The sequence below is a fragment of the Stegostoma tigrinum genome, chromosome 7 (genome assembly GCF_030684315.1).
Source record: "Stegostoma tigrinum isolate sSteTig4 chromosome 7, sSteTig4.hap1, whole genome shotgun sequence".
In the NCBI taxonomy this organism is placed as follows: Eukaryota; Metazoa; Chordata; class Chondrichthyes; order Orectolobiformes; family Stegostomatidae; genus Stegostoma; species Stegostoma tigrinum.
Genome location: NC_081360.1, coordinates 84,447,140 through 84,470,129, shown reverse-complemented (window position 1 = coordinate 84,470,129; position 22,990 = coordinate 84,447,140). Strand labels below are relative to the sequence as shown.

Sequence of the window (22,990 nt, the reverse complement as noted above, 5' to 3'; positions counted from 1 at the left end):
AGAAATTACAAGTCATACAGCGTTGGTGGTAAGAAATTATTTGAGAAGGTATTTAGGAACAGGATTTACTCATATTTGACAAAATATGGACTTTTAGTGATAGGCAGCAGGGTTTTCAGTGGATAAGGTTGGGCCTCACAAACTTGCTTGAGTTTTTTTGAGGGACTGACAAAAATGATTCATGACGATAGGGCTGAGGATGTAATTTTTAAGGACTTTATCAAGGCCTTTGATAAGGGGCCTCATTGCAGGCTGATACAAAAGGTGAATTTACATGGGATCTTCAGTGCGTTGGTTACATGGCTTAGTTATAGAAGACAGAGTGGAAGGGTATTTTTCTGACTGGAGATCAATGATCAATGGTGTTCCACAGAGATCCATGCTGCAACCCCTGTTGTTTATAACATATGTAAATGATTTGGAGGAGAACGTAGGTGGCCTGATTAGTAGAGAGCCTCGACCCTTCTTCAGAAAGGGCCCGAAATGTCAGCCTTCCTGCTCCTCTGATGCTGCTTGGCCTGCTGTGTTCATCCAGCTCTACACCTTGTGATCTCAGATTCTCCAGCATCTGCAGTTCCTGCTAGACCTGATTAATATGTTTGCAGATAACATAAGGATTAGGTGAGCTGTGAATAGTGAGGAAGATTGCCACACAATACAGCAGGATATAGATAGGCTGGAGACTTTGGCAGAGAAATGGCAGATTGAATTAAATTCAGACAAATTCGAGGTGGTACATTTTGGAACATCAAATGTAGAAGGGAAATAGATAGTAAGCGACAGAACCATTAGTAGAATTAACATGTAGCGGTATCTTGGCATACAAGTTCACACAGTTTCCTGAAAATGGCAATGCAAGTGGATAAAGCATTTGGCATGCTTGCCTTACTCAGCTGGGGCATTGAGTATAAAAATTGGCAAGTTATGTTGCAGCTGTAATAGAACTTTAGTTAGGCCACATTCAGAATATTGCATATAATTCTGGTTGCCACACATTCCTTGGTGTGCAGATACATAGATCCCTTAAAATGGCCACCCAAGTGGACAGGGTTGTTAAGAAAGCATATGGTGTTTTGGCTTTCATTAACAGGGGGATTGAGTTTAAGAGTCGTGAGATCTTGTTGCAGCTCTATAAAACTTTGGTTAGACCGCACTTGGAATACTGCGTCCAGTTCTGGGCGCCCTATTATAGGAAAGATGTGGATGCTTTGGAGAGGGTTCAGAGGAGGTTTACCAGGATGCTGCCTGGACTGGAGGGCTTATCTTATGAAGAGAGGTTGACTGAGCTCGGTCTCTTTTCATTGGAGAAAAGGAGGAGGAGAGGGGACCTAATTGAGGTATACAAGATAATGAGAGGCATAGATAGAGTCGATAGCCAGAGACTATTTCCCAGGGCAGAAATGGCTAGCACGAGGGGTCATAGTTTTAAGCTGGTTGGTGGAAAGTATAGAGGGGATGTCAGAGGCAGGTTCTTTACGCAGAGAGTTGTGAGAGCATGGAATGCGTTGCCAGCAGCAGTTGTGGAAGCAAGGTCATTGGGGTCATTTAAGAGACTGCTGGACATGCATATGGTCACAGAAATTTGAGGGTGCATCCATGAGGATCAATGGTCGGCACAACATTGTGGGCTGAAGGGCCTGTTCTGTGCTGTACTGTTCTATGTTCTATGTTCTATGTTCTATTCCAGTAGCATGTGGGGCCTTTGGAGGGAGTACAAACATAGTTTAATAGGGTGTTGTTTTGTTTGAAGGTTATTAGCTATGAGGAGAGATTGGGCAAACTAGGTTTATTTTCATGTGAATGTCGGAGGATGAGGGGTGACTTGATAGAATTTCACAAAATTATGAGAGACATGGATAGAATGAATAGTCGGGATCTTTTTCCCAGAGTTGAAATGTCAATTACTAGGGGACATAGGTTTAAGGTAAAAGGGGATAAATTTAAAGGAGATGTGAGAGGCAAGGGTTTTATATGGAAGGTGGTAAGTGCCAGAGGAGGTGGTGGAGGTGGATACAATAGCAACATTTAAGAGGCATCTTCACAGATATATGAATAGGCAGGGAATGGAGAGAAATGGGCTGTGCAGGCGCAAAAGGTTTTTAGTTTAGAAAGACATTGTGTGTCAGCGCAGTTTTGGTGGGCCAAAGGGCCTATTCCTGTGCTACACCGGTCTTTGTTCACCAACACAAGTCTGCATTTGGACTCTGATAACTTTATGTTCGAAATAACCGAAAATACCTGATCCATTTTGATGTGTACTTCAAAACAATCATTTATGACATGCTGCATGTCACAAGGCCATAGACTCCAGATTTAGTTTCTAATCGAATGCTCAGTTGGCTTGTTTCAAATCCATTCATAAGAGGCATGGTCCGCTTCTGATTGGAGTGGCATTTGCAAATAAAATTATTCAGTGTGCAAACAAATGTTGGCATCAGCCTTGGTCCATTAATTGCACTGTCACCTTTCTGTCAGAAGGCTATAATTTCTACCCCTAACCTTAGCTTTTTAACCCAGACTAGAAATCAGTACAGCGCTGCAGGAAGAGAGTAGCATTGGAGATTCTGCATTTTCTGCACCTTCGTCATTTGTCTGTATAAGAGAACAAAATGCCACAGTCCCAGACAAAGAAGAACATGGGATTTCCCATGTGCTCTGGCCAACAACCCTTGCCTCAAGCAAGAAAAGCATGCCATTTCATGGTGCCTTTAATGTCTCAAAGTCATTCATCTTCAAAAAGACAAACTGGTTCATTAATCTTTGTTGTTCAGCTGTTTTGTTTATTTACATAACAATTGTAACATTCAAAAGTTTTGCTCCTGAAACACAATGAAAACAATGTGGCCCGAAACTCCACCTCTTCCTCCGTTACATTGATAACTGTGTCGGCGCCGCCTCTTGCTCCCCAGAGGAGCTCGAACAGTTCATCCACTTCACCAACACCTTCCACCTCAACCTTCAATTCACCTGGGCCATCTCCAACACATCCCTCACCTTCCTGGACCTCTCAGTCTCCATCTCAGGCAACCAGCTTGTAACTGATGTCCATTTCAAGCCCACTGACTCCCACAGCTACCTAGAATACACCTCCTCCCACCCACCCTCCTGAAAAAATTCCATCCCCTACTCCCAATTCCTCCGCCTCCACCGCATCTGCTCCCACGATGACACATTCCACTCCCGCGCATTCCAGATGTCCAAGTTCTTCAAGGACCGCAACATTCCCCCCACAGTGGTCGAGAACGGCCTTGACCACGTCTCCCACAACACATCCCTCACACCCCGACACCGCCACAACCGCCCAAAGAGGATCCCCTTCGTTCTCACATACCACCCCACCAACCTCCGGATACAACGCATCATCCTCCGACACTTCCGCCATCTACAATCCGACCCCACCACCCAAGACATTTTTCCATCCCCACCCTTGTCTGCTTTCCAGAGAGACCACTCTCTCCGTGACTCCCTTGCCCGCTCCACACTCCCCTCCAACCCCACCACACCCGGCACCTTCCCCTGCAACCGCAGGAAGTGCTACACTTGCCCCCACACCTCCTCCCTCACCCCCATTCCAGGCCCCAAGATGACTTTCCATATTAAGCAGATGTTCACCTGTACATCTGCCAATGTGGTATACTGTATCCAATGAACCCGGTTTGGCTTCCTCTACATTGGGGAAACGAAGCGGAGGCTTGGGGACCGCTTTGCGGAACACCTCCGCTCGGTTCGCAATAAACAACTGCACCTCCCAGTCGCCAACCATTTCAACTCCCCCTCCCATTCTTTATGATGACATGTCCATCATGGGCCTCCTGCAGTGCCACAATGATGCCACCCGAAGGTCGCAGGAACAGCAACTCATATTCCGCTAGGGAAACCTGCAGCCCAATGGTATCAAAGTGGACTTCACCAGCTTCAAAATCTCCTCTTCCCCCACCGCATCCCAAAACCAGCCCAGCTCGTCCCCTCCCCCCACTGCATCCCAAAACCAGCCCAGCCTGTCTTTGCTTCCCTAACCTGTTCTTCCTCTCACCCATCCCTTCCTCCCACCCCAAGCCGCACCTCCATTTCCTACCTACTAACCTCATCCCACCTCCTTGACATGTCCGTCTTCCCTGGACTGACCTATCCCCTCCCTACCTCCCCACCAATCTTCTTTTCTCTCCATCTTTGGTCCGCCTCCCCCTCTCACCCTATTTATTCCAGAACCCTCACCCCATCCCCCCTCTCTGATGAAGGGTCTAGGCCCGAAACTTCAGCTTTTGTGCTCCTGAGATGCTGCTTGGCCTGCTGTGTTCATCCAGCTTCACACTTTGTTAATTAAGTGCAAATGATTTTCAGTTTGAAGTCGTAAGGCAGGCCAACACGTACAGTGATAAAAAGGTGTAGAGTTGGAGGAACACAGCAGGCCAAGCAGCATCAGAGGAGCAGGAAAACTGACGTTTCGGGCCTAGACCCTCCTTCAGAACTGGGGGAGGGGTAAGGGGTTCTGAAATAAATAGAGAGAGAGGGGATAACAAAGTATGGAGCCAGATGAAGAGGAGGGGGATGGGGAGAGGGAACTGGAATAAATAGGGAGAGAGAGGGAGGAGGACCGAAGATGGAGAGAAAAGATAGGTAGAGAGGAATGTATAGGTGAGGAGGTAAGGAGGGGATAGGTCAGTCCAGGGAAGATGGACAGGTCAAGGAGGCAGGATGAGGTGGTAGGTAGGAAATGGAGGTGCAGCTTGAGGTGGGAGGAAGGGATTGGGTGAGAGGAAGAACAGGTTAGGGAAGCAGAGACAGGCTGGGCTGGTTTTGGGATGCAGTGGGGAGAGGGGACGAGCTGGGCTGGTTTTGTGATGCAGTGGGGGGAGGGGAGAACTGGGCTGGTTGTGGGATGCGGTGAGGGAAGGGGAGATTTTGAAGCTTGTGAAGTCCACATTGATACCATTGGGCTGCAGGGTTCCCAAGCGGAATTTGAGTTGCTGTTCCTGCAACATTCGGGTGGCATCATTGTAGCACTGGAGGAGGCCCATGATGGACATGTCGTCTGAGGAATGGGAGGGGGAGTTGAAATGGTTGGCAACTGGGAGGTGCAGTTGTTTGTTGCGAACCGAGCGGAGGTGTTCCGCAAAGCGGTCCCCAAGCCTCCGCTTGCTTTCCCCAATGTAGAGGCAGCCACACCGGGTACAGTGGATACAGCATACCACATTGGCAGATGTGCCGGTGAACATCTGCTTAATATGGAATGTCATCTTGGGGCCTGGAATGGGGGTGAGGGAGGAGGTGTGGGGGCAAGTGTAGCACTTCCTGCGGTTGCAGGGGAAGGTGCCGGGTGTGGTGGGGTTGGAGGGGAGTGTGGAGCGGACAGGGGAGTCACGGAGAGAGTGGTCTCTCTGGAAAGCAGACAAGGGTGGGGATGGAAAAATGTCTGGGGTGGTGGGGTCGGATTGTAGATGGCGGAAGAGGGACTGTTCTGCGTAACCTACAAAGAGGCAGAAGTAGCTTGGGCCCATGTGGGTACCCATGGCCACTCCCTTTGTCTGTAGGAAGTGGGAGGAATCGAAAGAGAAGTTGTTGACGGTGAGGACGAGTTCGGCTCGGCGGATGAGGGTGTTGATGGAAGGTGATTGATCGGGCCTGCGGGACAGGAAGAAGTGGAGGGGCCTCGAGGCCATCTGCATGAGGAACACAGGTGTTTAGGGAGTGCATGTCCATGGTGAAAATGAGGTGTTGGGGGCCAGGGAATTGGAAGTCCTGGAGGAGGTGGAGGGCGTAGGTGGTGTCACGGACGTAGGTGGGGAGTTCCTGGACCAAAGGATTCCTCCCACTTCCTACAGACAAAGGGAGTGGCCATGGGTACCCGCATGGGCCCATCCTATGCCTGCCTCTTTGTAGGTTACGCAGAACAGTCCCTCTTCCGCACCTACACAGGCCCCAAACCCCACCTCTTCCTCTGTAACATTGATGATTGTATCGGCGCCGCCTCTTGCTCCCCAGAGGAGCTCGAACAGTTCATCCACTTTACCAACAACTTCCACCCCAACTTCAAGTTCACCTGGGCCATCTCCAACACATCCCTCACCTTCTTGGACCTCTCAGTCTCCATCTCAGGTAACCAGCTCGAAGCTGATGTCCATTTCAAGCCCATTGACTCCCACAGCTACCTAGAATACAGCTCCTCCCACCCACCCTCCTGCAAAACCTCCATCCCCTATTCCCAATTCCTCCGCCTCCACCGCATCTGCTCCCACGATGAGGCATTCCACTCCCGCACATCTCAGATGTCCACGTTCTTCAACGACCGCCACTTTCCCTCCGCATTGTTCGAGAACGCCCTTGACTGCATCTCCCACATTTCCGGCAACACACCCCTCACACCCCGCCCCTGCCACAACCGCCCCAAGAGGATCCCCCTCGTTCTCACACACCACCCCACCAACCTCCGGATACAACGTATCATCCAACAACACTTCCGCCATCGACAATCCGACCCCACCACCCAAGTTATTTATCTCCCCTTCCCCTACTGCATCCCAAAACCAGCCCAGCCTGTATCTGCTTCCCTAACCTGTTCTTCCTCTCACCCAACCCTTCCTCCCACCTCAAGCCGCACCTCCATTTCCTACCTACCTCCTCATCCTGCCTCCTTGACCTGTCCATCTTCCCTGGACTGACCTATCCCCTCCCTACCTCCTCACCTATACTCTCCTCTCCACCTATCTTCTTTTCTCTCCATCTTCGGTCCACCTCCCCCTCTCTCCCTATTTATTCCAGTTCCCTCTCCCCATCCCCCTCTCTGATGAAGGGTCTAGGCCCGAAACGTCAGCTTCTGTGCTCCTGAGATGCTGCTTGGCCTGCTGTGTTCATCCAGCTCCACACTTTGTTATCTTGGATTCTCCAGCATCTGCAGTTCCCATTATCACAGGGAGAGAGGGGGAGGTGGATAGAAGATGGACAGAGGAGAAGATAGGTGGAGAAAAGACAGACAGGTCGAAGGGACAAGGTTGGAGCCAGTAAAGGTGAGTGAAGGTGGTGAGTTCACCCTTGTCTGCCTTCCGGACAGACCACTCTCTCCACGACTCCCTTGCCCGTTCCACACTCCCCTCCAACCCCACCACACCCGGCACCTTCCCCTGCAACCACAGGAAGTGCTACACTTGCCCCCACACCTCCTCCCTCACCCCCATCCCAGGCCCCAAGATGACCTTCCATATCAAGCAGATGTTCACCTGCTCATCTGCCAATGTGGTATATTGTATCCATTGCACCCGGTGTGGCTGCCTCTACATTGGGGAAACCAAGCGGAGGCTTGGGGACCGCTTTGCGGAACACCTCCGCTCGGTTCGCAACAAACAACTGCACCTCCCAGTCGTCAACCATTTCAACTCCCCCTCCCATTCCTCAGACGACATGTCCATCATGGGCCTCCTCCAGTGCAACAATGATGCCACCCGAAGGTTGCAGGAACAGCAACTCATATTCCGCTTGGGAATCCTGCAGCCCAATGGTATCAATGTGGACTTCACAAGCTTCAAAATCTCCCCTTCCCCTACTGCATCCCAAAACCAGCCCAGCCTGTATCTGCTTCCCTAACCTGTTCTTCCTCTCACCCAACCCTTCCTCCCACCTCAAGCCGCACCTCCATTTCCTACCTACCTCCTCATCCTGCCTCCTTGACCTGTCCATCTTCCCTGGACTGACCTATCCCCTCCCTACCTCCTCACCTATACTCTCCTCTCCACCTATCTTCTTTTCTCTCCATCTTCGGTCCACCTCCCCCTCTCTCCCTATTTATTCCAGTTCTCTCTCCCCATCCCCCTCTCTGATGAAGGGTCTAGGCCCGAAACGTCAGCTTCTGTGCTCCTGAGATGCTGCTTGGCCTGCTGTGTTCATCCAGCTCCACACTTTGTTATCTTGGATTCTCCAGCATCTGCAGTTCCCATTATCACAGGGAGAGAGGGGGAGGTGGATAGAAGATGGACAGAGGAGAAGATAGGTGGAGAAAAGACAGACAGGTCGAAGGGACAAGGTTGGAGCCAGTAAAGGTGAGTGAAGGTGGTGAGTTCGGGAGGGGATAGGTCGGAGGACGGAGAGGTCAAGAGGATGAGATGAGACTAGTAAGTTGGAGATGGGGGTGGGGCTTGAGGTGGGAGGAGGGGGTAGATGGGAGGAAGAACAGGTTAGGGAAGCGGGGACAAGCTGGGCTGGTTTTGGGATATGGTCGGGGGAGGCGAGATTTTGAAGCTTGTGAAGTCTGCATTGATACCATTGGGCTGCAGGGTTCCCAAGTGGAATATGAGTTGCTGTTCCTGCCATCTTCAGGTGGCATCGTTGTGGGCACTGCAGGAGACTCAGGATGGACACGTCATCTGAAGAATGCGAGGAGGAGTTGAAATGGTTCGTGACGGGGAGGTGCAGTTGTTTATTGCAAACCGAGCTTAGGTGTTCCGCAAAGCGGTCCCCAAGCCTCCGTTTGCTTTCCCCAGTGCAGATGGGGCCCAACGGGAACAGTGGATACAGTATACAACATTAGCTGATGTGCAAGTGAACATCTGCTTGATGTGGAAGGTCTTCTTGGGGCCTGGGATGGGGGTGAGGGGGGAGGTGTAAGAGCAGGTACAGTGCAGGACTGAGGGAGCACTGAAGAGGTGAAGATGTCGTTTTTCAAATCAGATGTTAAAGCAATACCTAGCAAGGCTCCTTCGGTAAGCCAAGATCCCATGACACTAACCAAAGAACAGTACGGAATTCCAGGCGCTATTAATCATTCAAACAGTGTCTCCAAAGATGAGTTGTCTGGTTGTTATTTTACTAGTGCTAGCAGGAGTTTGCTGTTCACAGAACAACTGCATTTCACTGGCTGTAAAATGTTTTGGATTATCTTGAAGCTGTGAATAGTGCTACAGCAATGCAACTTTTCTTCTTCATTTCTATCATGCAATTATGAAATCAATCTCCCCTCAGTAATTGTGGAATCAGAACTAAGAGGTCACAGATATGAGGTAGGCCATTGAGGACTGAGGTGAAGATAAATTTCTTGACCCAGAGGGTGTTGAGCCTGTGGAATTCTCTGACACAGAAAGTGGTTGAAGCCAAAACATTGAATGTTTCCAAGTCGGCGATAAATATCATTCTGAGGGATCAAACAGTATGGGAAGAAAGCAGGAACACGGCACAGAGGTTTATAAAATCACAATGGGCATGGATACGGTAAATAGTCAAGGTCATTTCCCCCGTGGTGGGGGAGTCCAAAACTAGAGGGCATAGGTTTAAGGTGAGAGGGGAAAGATTTAAAAGGGACCTAAGAGGCAACTTTTTCAATGCAGAGGTGGGTTCGTGTATGTAATGAGCTACCAGAGGCATCTGAATGGGTGAATGAATAGAGGAAGAGTTTCGAGGAAGATGGGCCAAATACTGGAAAATTGGACTAAATTAATTTAAGATATTTTGTTGGCATTGACAAGATGGATCGAAGGGTCCGTTTCTGTATTGTACACCTCTATGACTGTATGATCAGGAACATCCACAGAGAATTACAGGGATTCAAAATGATCTATCAATTCTATCGTACACTACAAAAATACAGAGCTGTGCTACTGCTGCACTTAATATGCACTTTCCTTAATCAGCATATCCAATTCCTATTAACAAAGAAGAGCACTTTTGGTCATATTTCTGCATCCTCCCATTACTTATCACATTTCAGCAGCTGGCTGGAGTTATTAGCTGCTGGCCTACGCTCACAGGATTTCAGAATTATCGTACGTTAAATCTTGAAACTACATCTTAAGCAAACATCACTTGTATAGTGGTTGGTCTCTGATATTCAATTTATTCACAAAAGAAGTCCATGGGATATCATCCACTTCAAGAATCAAAGGAAACTACTTTCCAGAATCAAAGTGTTATCTTCACTCAGTCATGCAACAATGTGTCCTTGGCTTTATGACAGTGAATCAATCATTGATCATCGCAAACAATGGCTTTTGAAAATGGTTTATTTTTCATGATTTTTTTCGAATTCAAATTTTAAATAAGCATTGCTTTTCTTCTTCTTTTCAATCATTTCATTCACATGTGCTTACTTTATTTATAGATATGTAGGGAATCATTTGTAAAACAGTTAGCCCTTAGTGGAATCTTAAATTTTATCTACCTTATATTATATCTACCATTAAAACTATCCACTCGCATCAATATTATTAGGCTTCACTCCTAACTCAGTACTACCTCCACTGAAACATTAGTCATCTTACATTGTCACAAATTAACCACCCATCCACACTCATTCCTACATGAACCCAACTGGCCAAAGACTTCGACTATTTAAATCCAATCGCAAAACAAAATGTAGTTCAACCTGCCCATAGCAACCTCCTGGTTTCTGTACAGAAATCTGAATTACAAGTTCAGCCATGGTCTTGCTCCATCCTAGTGTACATTATTCTCTCAATAGTGCCCTACTAATCTTCCAACTCTGGTAACCTGTGCTTTCTGCCCTTCTCATTTTCCTCAGTTGCTAGCAAGAGTTTTCAGTTGCCCAATTCCACCATGTAGAACACTATCACCAAACGTCACAAACTTGCTGCTTCCTTCTTGCCTCTAAACTATTGAAATTAAACTACCTTTTTGACTGTTCACTTGTTGCTCCCAAAGAAATTGCTATGTCCTCTTTTTTAGAATAGCTTAGTGGCATAGTGTAAAGACAACAATCTCTCCCTCAATCTCAGCAAAATGAAGGAGCTGCTCATTGGCTTCAGGAGGTAGAGTGGACGACATGCCCCTGTCTGTATCAATGGTGCTAAGATGGAGATGGTCGAGAGCTTCAAGTTCCTGGGAGCAAATAAATATCACCAATAATCTGTCTTGGTCCATCTCTGGTGGTGCTACAGCCAGCAAGCACAGAAAGTTAAGGGGATTCCGCATGTCTGCATTGACTCTTACGAATTTTCATAGATGCACCACAGAAAGCATTCTATCTGGGTGCATCACAGCGTGTTGGGGCAATTGCTCTGCCTGAGACCGCAAGAAATCACAGAGAGTTGTGAACGCAGCCCAGGCCATCACGAAAACCAGCCTTCCTTCTATTGACTCTGTCTACAATTCCTGCTGCGCTGGGAAAGCAGCCAACATAATTAAAGCCCCTCCCCACCCTGCTTACACTCTCTTTCCCCCTCTTCCATTGGGCAGAAGTCATACAAGTTTAAAAACATTTACCAAGAGATTCAAGAACAATTTCTTCCCTGCTGTTGTTATCAGACTTATGAATGGACCACTCAGATATTACAGTTGATCTTTCTCTGCACCTTTTCTGTAGCTGTACTCTGTTATATTACCCTGCTATGCTTATATAAGGTATGATTTGCCTGGATAGCACGCAAAGCAATACTTGACAACAATAAATCAAACGTGAATTGCAGTAACAATGAATGAAGGCAAATGGCAGTCAGGCTGGAGTCTACTGCTGTGTTGCATAAGAGAGGAAGCAGTTCATGTTTTGTTCACATGATAATGCAGTGCTTAAGGACACCAAATCAAGATACAGAGCACAACCTATTATTTAGTTAGGCATTAGTTAGCCCCTCTAGTTTTACAACAAAATGCAGATGGAAAGGAAATGCTTTTTGTCTCAAGGCAGTGCAACAACTTCAGTACTAGCATGCGCTAGACTTTTGTCTTCATCCAGAAAAAAAGCTTTTAAAAACCATTCTGTACTGGACAGCATCCTCAATAAGCTCTTGAAGGAGCTTAAACAACCTTTAATTGGTGCTGAACTAGTTTCCCTTTCCTTGTCCTACAAGGCCTATGAAGATAGTAAAGTGTCCCAGAGGCAGCAAGATCCAACCCAATCCGACCCCAAGGAATGCAATTTTCATATTGTGCCTTCACCAACTGATAATTAATGATTGTAACAGCAGTAGCAAGTCACACTGAAACCTAGTGAATTACTGTGGTATAGCACAAATGATTAATATTTATCAATGCAAGGAAAGCACAGCATTAATGTTATTATCGTGCATTTTCCATTATTATGTTATAACATGCAAGTAACTAACCAATATCGTAGTACTGCTGCAAATCAATTTCTCAAAATCCACCTGTACAATAGTTTTCAAAGCAAATAGAAGCAAATAAAACAAGCCCCAGAATTAAAATCAAAGTAATACAATTTGGAAACATCAATAAGCCTTTAGCTGTGATCACTGTGAAGCTGAATAGATACGCACTATCTTGGATTTTTGCTGTTGTTGGATGTCCTCCTGGAAATATCATTCCTGTCATAGGTCGCTCAGTAGATCAGTCCTCACAACCAGCATTTTCCTCCTTCACTTGCAAAGCATTAGCTAAAATCCTTTACTGCCCAATGGATGATTCATGGCTATTAGCCAAACAGCCTTATTTTCCAATCTCTTTAAAACAAATAAAGCTGCTCAAAGAAAAAATAACTTTATAATATGATTGTCAAAGATATTCCCCCACCCCACTTCCAAGTTCCTTGCAGCCTTGTCAAAGACATTAATCTTCATTGAAAACTGCAGGCCAATCCTGGAGGGTTAACAACTCTAATGGACTGGGTGTGTATGCTCTTTATGAGAATGTTGAACTGGATGGATAATTTGTTCTTTATATGCCTACAGCACGAGGGATGTTTTTTAAGAATATCAGTGATCTCAGCATTAGCCGTAATGTGCTTCAAAGGAATTTATCTTGATCTGGAACTTTAACTAGCTTATTGTTTCTGTTAGCAATAAGTAATGAACACAAGAATTTCAGGAATTTATGGTCAAGGAACATTTCTTAGAAAATTACAGACATGAATTAAAGGTAAAAGTAGGCCCTTCAGCCCCTCAAGTATGCTCCTGCCATTCAATAAGATCATGGCTCATTTGACTACATTTCCACCTTGAAGAAAAACTGCAGATGCAACATTCATTTTTCCTCACTACATTAATGCAGTGACAGTATAATAATGTCCTTTGTTATTTTCCACTGAGAGACAATGAAAGGAGGATAGCTCGATGTGGAAAAAGAATTACAGTACTATAAACTGTTAACCATTCTGATGTCGGCTACAAACCTGAAAGGTCAGAACTTGTCTTTACTCTTTATTGTGCTGGCTTACCCAATGTGTACTTTCAGCATTTTCTGTTTTTATTTCAGCAATTTCAGAACTCTAACCTTGGAAACATCCAGCTGTTTGCTTGTACACTGATTTTCCTGGAAACTCATCGAATGTTTTCTTTATAACTTTTTCTGTCGCACCAGTCACAAATAGTGGAATGAATTATTATCTTTAATGGCCGGTCCCAAGTTCCTCTCATCCTTCACTTCATTCCTTTGCGATTTAAATCGAAGACTGGTCCTCAAGCCATTCTAATTTAAAACTTTCATCCTCTTGTTAAATCTGTTAATTTTTAATCCTCCCTAACTGTGTAACTTTCATACCTATACTTCTTTCAGAAATTTCATTTGTTCCAATTTGGGTCTTTCTGCCCCACTGTAAGTGGCCATATCTTCAGTCATCTACCACTTTAGAACTACGTTCCTAAATCTGTTGCCTTCTCCACGTCTGTAAATTCCACTTCTGTGGCCAAGCTTTTGTCAACATTTCCAATATCTCATTTTTTGTGTAATGCCTCTACAAACTGCTACTGAACAAATTGCAATTGATCCAGGGCAGAATGATGGACAAGCAACCAGACAGCACAGAGACACAGGTGGGGTCAACAAAGGTGGGAGTAAAGTTGAACTGTTTGTTGCTGGTAGAAGATTACAGTGCAGCCCAACGTCTCTGGGTGCATCACTAAAGGGCTACAAGGAAGAGGAGGGGTGCAAAGGTATTTTCATAGAAGGCTTAGAGGAAACAGCACAGGAAGCAAAGACAATGCTGACAATATCGAGAGTCAGGCAAGAGCGAAACCAAGCAAGGCACATGTAGTCAGTCAAGTCAAAAGGTGCATAGAGATCAAGAAACATGAAGAAGATAGTGCATCACAATCAAAAATCAGCATTTGTGGCTTTGAGTGAGTGCTGTTTTAGTACTGTGAAAGGGACATAACTGATTGGAGGTGCTAAAATAGCAAGTGGCGTGGATTTAGAGAAATCACAACACATTCAAGGACTTACAGTGGAAAGAGAGGTTGATATAGGACTATAGAATTGCAACCTGAAAGGTCTCAAGGCAGAGGTTTGGAGTTAGTTGTCAACTGCATGTTTTTCGTGGATGGGGCGATATTAACAATTTTAAACTGCATTGACTGATCAAGCAGCAAGATTATCATAATGGAATAATTAGGCCGCTTGATAATTATATGTACGGATTAAAAGAATCATGAAAGATTCTCATCACTGCCTTTCCATCTCACTATCAATTTTAGTTGCAAGGTCCGTGAAGCAAGCTTACAGTGGTAAAATCTCAAGTCACTTGACTTCATGACCTCGTTTTCGTTTCAACATCACGTATTCAAAATGGATTGTGGTGAAGACTGCATGCTGCCACGCACAAGAGGGTAAAGTTATGGCCATGATATTACTTAACACTTATACAAAATAATCAGAGCCAGTGCAAGAATCTCAGATAACCTGGATAAATCTTTAGCCTTGTGCATCTTCTCCTCTCACTCGCCTCCAATCTCACTGTGATATTATGACATTTATGTTTCATGGGGTGGGGACACTGTGGTATCTTAAACTGTCAATTTTTATCTATCTCCGAGCAGCAGTGGGGAATCAGGCTGCCAAGGCCACAGGTCATAACGGAGGGAGCTACAGGACAATGGTGAAGATCAGGGTGACTTCAGAGAAGGTGGGAATACAGTGGGAAGTGAGGCTGGTGAGACCAGGGCGCAGGGAGAAAGGTTGGGAGCTGTGTGGCGAACTGAAGCTGCAAAACAGGGGAGATGTACGAGCAGAGAGAGGAGGTGCGAAGGGGAGAGAATAGTTCTAAACATTCCAGAAAAAAAACTCAGTTAAATGGGAAACAAGTAAGCCTGACATTATTGTTGTAACATTGTAATATAATTGGGGCAGGTGATGGCCTAGTGGAATTATCGCTGGACTATTAACCCAGATATTCAGACAATGTTCAGGGGACCCAGGTTTGAATCCTGCCATGGCAGATGTTGGAATTTGAATTCAATAAATATCTGGAATTAAAGAGTCTAAGGATGACCATGAATCCATTGTTGGTTGTTGGGAAAAACCCATCTGGTTCACTAATGACCTTTAGGGAAAGAAGCTGCCTTCCTTACCCAGTCTGGCCTAGACGTGACTCCAAACCCAGAGCATCATGGTTGACTTTTAACAGCCCTCTGGGCAATTAGGGCTGGACAATAAATGCTTCTTGGCCAGCGATGCCTTCATCCCGTGAATGAATACAGGAAAACAAACGTTGCAAAATAGAATAGAGTTTCTAGCTTCAGACTGTAGAAGTTCAGGAGCTATAGCGGTGGAAAACTACTGTAATGAATGCTGTTCATCTAATAATTTATTTATCAACATTTTATCGTTTAAAGATTTGTAGTTGTGAGTTACTTGAAATGCACTGATTTTGTTAGATACAAACATACAACTGTTTAGATGTGACCTTATCAGTCCATGGAAAGCATGTTCAGGGTGATGGCTTTTTTGTGTGTAGGTGTGACAGTTAGCAATAAATTTGACTTTGAACAATTTAAACACAATGAGATCTAGAAAATTATTATTTTGATGGCATGTTGTAACTTTATGTTTAATGGAACAATTGTGAAGGTATCGATCTAATTCTAGTCTTATTCTTGCCTTATCCAAGTTTAGCTCATTCTAATTCTAATATTAATCTAGTTTTGTATCCATGTGGATCAATTGCTATGGCATGGATTGGTTAGACTGAAGGGTCCGTTTCCATGCCATGTGAGTCTGTGACCGATTCACAAACTAAAGCAGTTTGTGTGAATGCAAAGAAAGTCACCAAAAATTAAAAAGTAGCCCTCAAGAAAATCTCAAGTGCTTTCAAAAAAAAATCACTAATATAATTACAGATTTATTTTACATAAAAATGGAGGACATTACGACATTTTGTTATACATGATCATCGTTCTACATTTTTCATGTGATCTTACCAAATCAAATGCCCACTATAATGTGTGATGTGCCTCACATGATGTAGTTCTGTGCTCTTGCAAACTTCATAGTATGAGATGATTACGTGCTTTATTAAATTATGTTCTTTGTCCCTTTTTTTACTGCTGTCATGTGATAGATCAGCATTGTACATCCATTAAAATAAAAGGAAGAACTGGAGATCTGAATCAAAAACAGAAACTTCTGGAAAAATTCAGTAGGTCCGGCAGCATCTCTGTTTTTTCTCCACGGTTAATGTTTTGAGCCCACTGATTGATCTTCAGAATATTAATTGTCCATCTCTAATTGCCCTCAAAAGGTGGTGATGAATCACCTTCATCAACTTTGGCAATCCATGATGCATGAACATGTGCACAGTGTTATTAGGGAATTTTAGATTTTGACTGAGCATTAGTGAAGGAATGCCAACATAGTTCCACATCAGTGTATATGGCTTGGAAGGGAATTTGCAGGTGGTAGTGCTCCCATGGATATGAGGCCCTTGTTTTTTTAGGTGGTAGAAGTCATAGGTTTGGAAGGTGTTGTTGAAGAAGTCTTGATAAATTGCTGTAGTGCATTTTGAAGGTACATACAGCTGGGCCACTGTGCATCAGGAGTGGAAAGAGTGAATATTTAGGGTGGTAGAGATTACTCATCAAGATGACTGTTTTGTCCTGGATGGTGATGAGCTTCCTGAGTGTTGTTAGAGTTGTACTCATCTAGGCCAGTGGTGAGTATTCCAACACACTCCTGGCTTATTACTTATAGATGGTTAACAGGCTTTGGGAATAAGGAAGTGAGTTATTAGCCACAGAATTCTGAGCCACTACCTGTTTTTGTAACCGTAGTATTTTGACAGACAGTTGAATTCAGTTTCTAGAATAACTATGTAAACGAAACTTTTTAAAACTGCCATATAAAGTTAATGAGGAATCTAAATGAAATTTTGGGGATGATTGACATAAATAAATGTATGGCAGCTTAAGTGGCTGTTTAACAATAGATGTACACAAATATACTTCCATACAAAAAATCAGGCAGAATCACTGAATATTTCTAAGGTAAAGTTAAGTATATTCTTGATCAACAAAATGTCAAAGATTATCAAGGTAGGCAGAAAAATGGAAAGAGAGTACAATTAGATTATCCATGATCTTATTAAATGGTGGGGCAGGCCTGAGGTGCCTCCTCCAGCTCCTAGTTTGTATGCTGCTATATTCATAGTGCTGAAATTGTTAATTGTTAATTGAAATTGTTAACTTCCATAGCTTTATGCCAAGTTCATTTAGATTTTTTGTCCCACTCCTTTAAATTTCACTGTTCTAGAGGATGGCCTGGCTTGCTCAGCAAGTACATTGGTCTGGTGTTTGAGTGACAAATTAATTGGTGAATTAATATGCTTAATTTTCTCTGTAGTGAAGCTCTTAGAAGTCTTTCCGAAAGAGTGATTTTGAACGACATGCCAAGACACAGCACTTCAACAAATTCTCATTCAATAAGCCATGAGTAATGACCAACAAATCTGAGGGTTTCCATGAGAGACTACAAATTTCAAAGAAAGATCGGGTACCTAATGTTACTATTTCCTTCCTTAATCATAAGACAAATGCATGTGACTTCTCCCCCATTACTGCCAGGACCACAAGGTAAATTAGAGTACTTCCTCAGCCTAACAAACTGAAAAAAAACTATCAATCTTGGAAATGGCCATCAACAACCAGAGTGATTTATTTTAATTACTTTGCTCTATATCTATGCTCACAGGGCCTTTTGGCTTTTTAAAAACATATATATTTTTGAACAGAAAAGAAGGCTGTCATTTATTTTCAAAAAATAGAATCAGGGTTTCTAGCTTAACAGAACTTGAACAAAAGCAGAAACAAGCAGCCATCAAGTTGTTGCATGCATGGATATTGGTTCTATTAGTTTTCCAAAAGTTTTGAAGTCCAGGACTGCTATTGTACTGATGAAAATAACGTTTCCAAGTGCTAGCTGGAAAGAAGTTGAACTCTTCTCATAACAGCCACTGCTGGTTACCCTGAACTGCTGCCATTGTGTGAGCTGTACCTCCAGCAATATTGATATTACTTCCAGTTACACAAGAACTAGGGTGGCATGGTGGCTCAGTGGTTAGCACTGCTGCCTCACAGCACTAGGGACCCAGGTTCAACTTCAACCTTGGGCCGACTGTCTGTGCAGAGTCTGCACATTTTCCCTGTGTCGGAGTGGATTTCTTCCAGGTGATCTGGTTTCCTCCCATAGCCCAAAGATGTGCAGGTGTGGTGGATTGGCCATGGTAAATTACCCATAGTGTTCTGGAGTGTGTAGATTACATGGGGTATGAGGTGATGGGTCTGAGTGGGATGCTCTGAGGATCGGTGTGGACTAGTTGGGCTGAAAGGCCTGTTTCCACACTATAGGGATTCTATGATGAAACTAGACTTGGATAAGACGATATTGAAAGATGTTTATTATAGGTCCTGACACCCCAGTAATGATCTCTTCTATCAGGCAAAAGATATAGAAGCCTGAACACGTGCATGAGCAGGTTCAGGAACAGTTTCTTCCAGGTTGTTATCAAACTGACTAATGGACTCCCTGGCCTCAAATAATGCCTAGTGCATGCTCTATGCAATGTAACCTGTATGACTCGGTCTAAGACATTTTTATCTGTAACACCCATAAAGAAAGCTTTTCACTGTATTATGGTACACATCACAATAAATGAATAAATCAATCAATGACATACATTAGTCATGAGCTTTCAGGGCCTTGGCTAATTAGCGATTCGGTTACAAAAGAGGAGCAGGATTTCATCAGGGTATCTTGCTCCAAGTGACCCCAGTCAAGATGGATTTTTGGATCTTTATAGCCGCAAGTCACATGGTATGATACATAAGCATATCTCTTAAAGGAAATTGACATACCAATTGACACACACAACACACTATTAATATCTAGTAGGTAGCTTCCAGTTACATCTTAAGTATTGTGACGCTTAACATTTTCTCATGTGTTTAACCTCTTGGGCTTTGATTATTTGCAAGTGAATCAAGAAATCATGCTCCAGCTGGAAAAGATGGTCGGATAGTAGCTTTTGGACAATTTGTTTGACTGAAAGATCGAACTGGCATCCTACAAATTGGCCAGTAAATAACTTGCTATGAATGAAGTGGATCACTATGCCTGGAATTAACTAGTCTGAATGTGACAGTGTGGCCGATTTACAACTTGCAGCAAATCTCAGGTTGTTCATGTTGCTACGTTTCTAAATTGGTGAAAGGAGTAGCAGGGGAATACAAAGTGCCCGAAAAGTAGCTATTTCTACACGGCATGCATGTGTTTAGATTGATTGACGTATGAAATGCTGTAAGACTTTCTGTAGGGTTTCAATAATTTTGGCAGGGGAAGGGATGGGTCGTGTCTTGGATTTTGACAGAAGTCGTAAACTGCATAGCTTCACAGGATATTCAAATGTGAGTATCAGTTTTAATGAGTGAAAATATACAAGGATTTTATGAGTCATTAGAATGGCTCTATAGAACTGATTAATGGTAGAGAGTTTATCTTCATTGTCAAATAACTAGAGTTGTATATTCAACCCAACCATTTGTGTTACTAAACAGATTAAATGGGCAATGTAATAACGAGAAAGTGTCAATCAGCTTTGGATCTTTCCTCAATTAGCTTCGAACATTGGCAACACAGTGGTTAATTATGCAGAGGATCAGAGATCCAGATTTAACACTCCTCTGTAAATTTACAGCACTAATCCAAACTCTGGGTTTAGATACAAAACATAAACAACTCAAACTCTATTGTTTTAATCTGCCATAGAGCTTGAGCAGCAGTTTAATTGGGCAGATAAGCTTTTTTACTCCAGGTGGAACCACTGAAGTCACAGAATGGTATAAATGCCAACTCTGGCTAGACGTCTTCCTGAAGAATTTATAACAGGTTTTCCAACAACCATATCTCGTAAAACAACCCTGTTCTTACTCCACCAATATGTATGACAACTAACGTTCAATGAAACTTAAAGAAATGCTTGCATTTCATTATCATTCCTTTAACTTTTCTCTGGGGTTGTTCATACCTGTAAAATAAATCAAACAACTGCGGATGCTGGTAATCTGAAACAAAAAATATCAGATATTGCTGTAGAAGTTTAGTAAGTCTGGCAATACCGAACAGTTCTGAAGAAGGGTTTCTGGACTTGAAACGATAGCCCTGTTTTCACTCCACAGATGCTGCCAAACCTGCTGAATTTCTGTTTTTGTTTGTTTTGTTTTTCAACACTGTGTCCAGGAGATCAATCACTAATTCCTAATTGAAACTGAACTGTGAAACTAGATTGATGAATAGTTTGAGAGTATATGGGGCAGACACTTAAAGGGATATTTCACAGTATTCAGAAAATATACATTCCAGTAGGAAAGAATGATTCTACAGGAAGGACGCAGGCGAAATCAGTGCAAAGGAGTGGGCAAACAAGATATGGCACATAGAACTGAGGCAAAAATGTTTATAATCCCACTAAGATCAGTGGAAGGCTGGACAGAATATAAAGAACAAAGAATGACTGAAAAGTTAACAAAGAGAGTGAAAATAGATTACAAAGAGAAAAAGAGGAGAAACTAAAGTGGGCGGCATGGTCGCTCAGTGATTAGTACTGCTGCTTCACAGCGCCAGAGATTCGGGTTCAATTCCACCCCCGGATGGCTGAGTGGAGTTTGAACATTCTCCCCGTGTCTGTGTGGGTTTGCCCTGCATTGTCCAGTTTCCTTTCATAGTCCAAAGATGTGCAGAGTTAGGTGGATTAGCCGTGCTAAATTGTCCATAGCGTCCAAGGTTGTGTAAATTAGATGGATTAGACATGGGAACTGCTGGAGTTACAGGGAAAGGATGGGGGAATGAGTCAGGATGGGATGCTCTTCAGAGGGGCAGTGTGGACATGTTGGGCCGAAAGACCTGTTTCCACACTGTAGGGATTCAATGATTCTAAAGTGAGTATTGGTCCTCACTTGAAATTCAGCTATTGAGATCTTACACCATTTGTCACTTTTGATCACCTGCAAAGATTTGTTACTCAGCCTGTCGACACTCCACTCATGCCATTTGTACTATCTTATGACACTCTTTAATTACCTTGAATTCTCTTGCAACAATCCCTCCACCTATAAATTCTGAGCCTGTGCACCTCTCTCCACTTCCCCTGAAGAAGGGGCAGCACACTGAAAGCTTAGAATTTCAAATAAACCCACTGGACTATAACCTGGTGTTGTGTGGCTTCTGATTTTGTCCACCCCAGTGCAACGCTGGCACCTCCACACCATATATACTAAAATAGGTAGGAAAATAAATTGTGACAAGTATCAGAAATCTGTTAAGAAACATAGATAAGCTAACTGAGTGGGCAAAAAAATTTGGCAAAGTGAGTATAACAGGGGGAGATGTGAAGTTGTCTACTTCAGCAGGAAGAAGAGAAAAAGCAACATATTATTTAAATGGAGAGATGTTGTAGAACTTGACTGTACAGAGGGTCTGAGTCTCCCAAGGCATTAAAATGCAGTTAGTATGCAGTCACAGCAAGTATTAGGAAGACAAATGGAAGTAGTCATTTATAGATTGGGAAATGGAATAAAAAATATAGCTACCTCACCAAAGTTATACAAAACATATGCTCCCTCAATTTGTTTTCTCCAGTTTGTGGACTTCCAAGGTCCCTCTTGGGCATCAATTTCCAAAACCAGAAGTTAAGGCATCAAAATGTCAATCACCTTTCACCGAACCTTGGAGTGGCGGCACAGCTCAGAGGGACCACTAAAGACCACAGTACAGTAGCAGAATAGGGGATAAAGTTTAAAAAAAGTATCTCTCTTTAAGATGGAGTCTGAAAGGATTTTTATTTCCGAAAGTCATGAGTCTTTAGAATTTTGGAAATAGGGTTATTGAATACTTTAAGGCTGAGATAGTTAGATCTTGGACCAACAAGACAGTAAACGTTTAACAGGAATACGCAGGAGAATGGAGGCCACAATCAGATCAACAATGATAATGTTAAGTGGCAGGGCAGGCTCAAGGGGCTGTATAGCCTAATTCTACTTTTAATTTTTATGTTCATATTGTATTGGAGACTACAGGACCATCCTGGATGTTTGGAAAACCAATGAAAACTACATTTTTGTTCATGTGGATTCTGATCTATGTATTTGAAAAGAGACAGCATGGGGTATTCAGGGTTATGAACATGCTAATGATGATTATGCAAATATTGATACTACTCAAGACACCAATGAGGCAGACAGAAACATGTAATGGGGGCTTGATGAGGTATAGAGGGAAACAATGAACAATAGAGCTGTATTCAATAAAATGATATATTAGTGTAAATAAAACATTGACAGTGCTACAGAGAGGGAGAAAGCTTTATTCAAATGACAGGCAAAACAGGGATGTAAGGGACAGAACAATAGCATTCTAGTAAGACAGTGCAGACTGTAGGAGGGCAAGTGTAAACAGCCAATACCTTAGAAAACCAAGAAAGCACAGGATCTGTAAAAGCACAATTAACAATCATGCGACTGCATGAGAAAGCCATTGTATATAATTAGGCTCATCTGTCCAAGGCATGGTCACCACAGTGTTCCCTCCAAGCAAAAAACATCTAATAATCAAGAAATATAACTGAGATTTGATTGTGCATATATGGTCCCTTAATTACTTAACTAAATCTTGAAAAGTATACCAATTGTAATGATTTGTGCCAAGATAATATAGGCTTGTGTCAATGTTAAATTGTTGTTATTGGAACTACCAACAAATTGCTCATTGACAATCTTCCAATCAGCAAGGGGAATAGGAAGTACATCAATAGCCTACGAAGTCAACCTTAAATCTTTCC

General features: G+C 43.5%; 1 protein-coding gene across 8 annotated transcripts in view; it reads right to left on the bottom strand.

The window, feature by feature from the left end:
* The window catches only part of lypd6b (LY6/PLAUR domain containing 6B), a 192,227-nt gene that overhangs the window by 70,343 nt on the left and 98,894 nt on the right, over window positions 1-22,990 (bottom strand). The window contains exon 1 of one of the 8 annotated variants that reach the window (XM_048534894.2): window positions 12,213-12,291. The exons of the other annotated variants lie outside the window; for them this stretch is intronic. The gene's annotated coding sequence lies outside the window, so the exon portion shown is untranslated. Of the gene's footprint in view, window positions 1-12,212; window positions 12,292-22,990 lie in introns of those variants that run through there. 8 annotated transcript variants of the gene reach the window in all.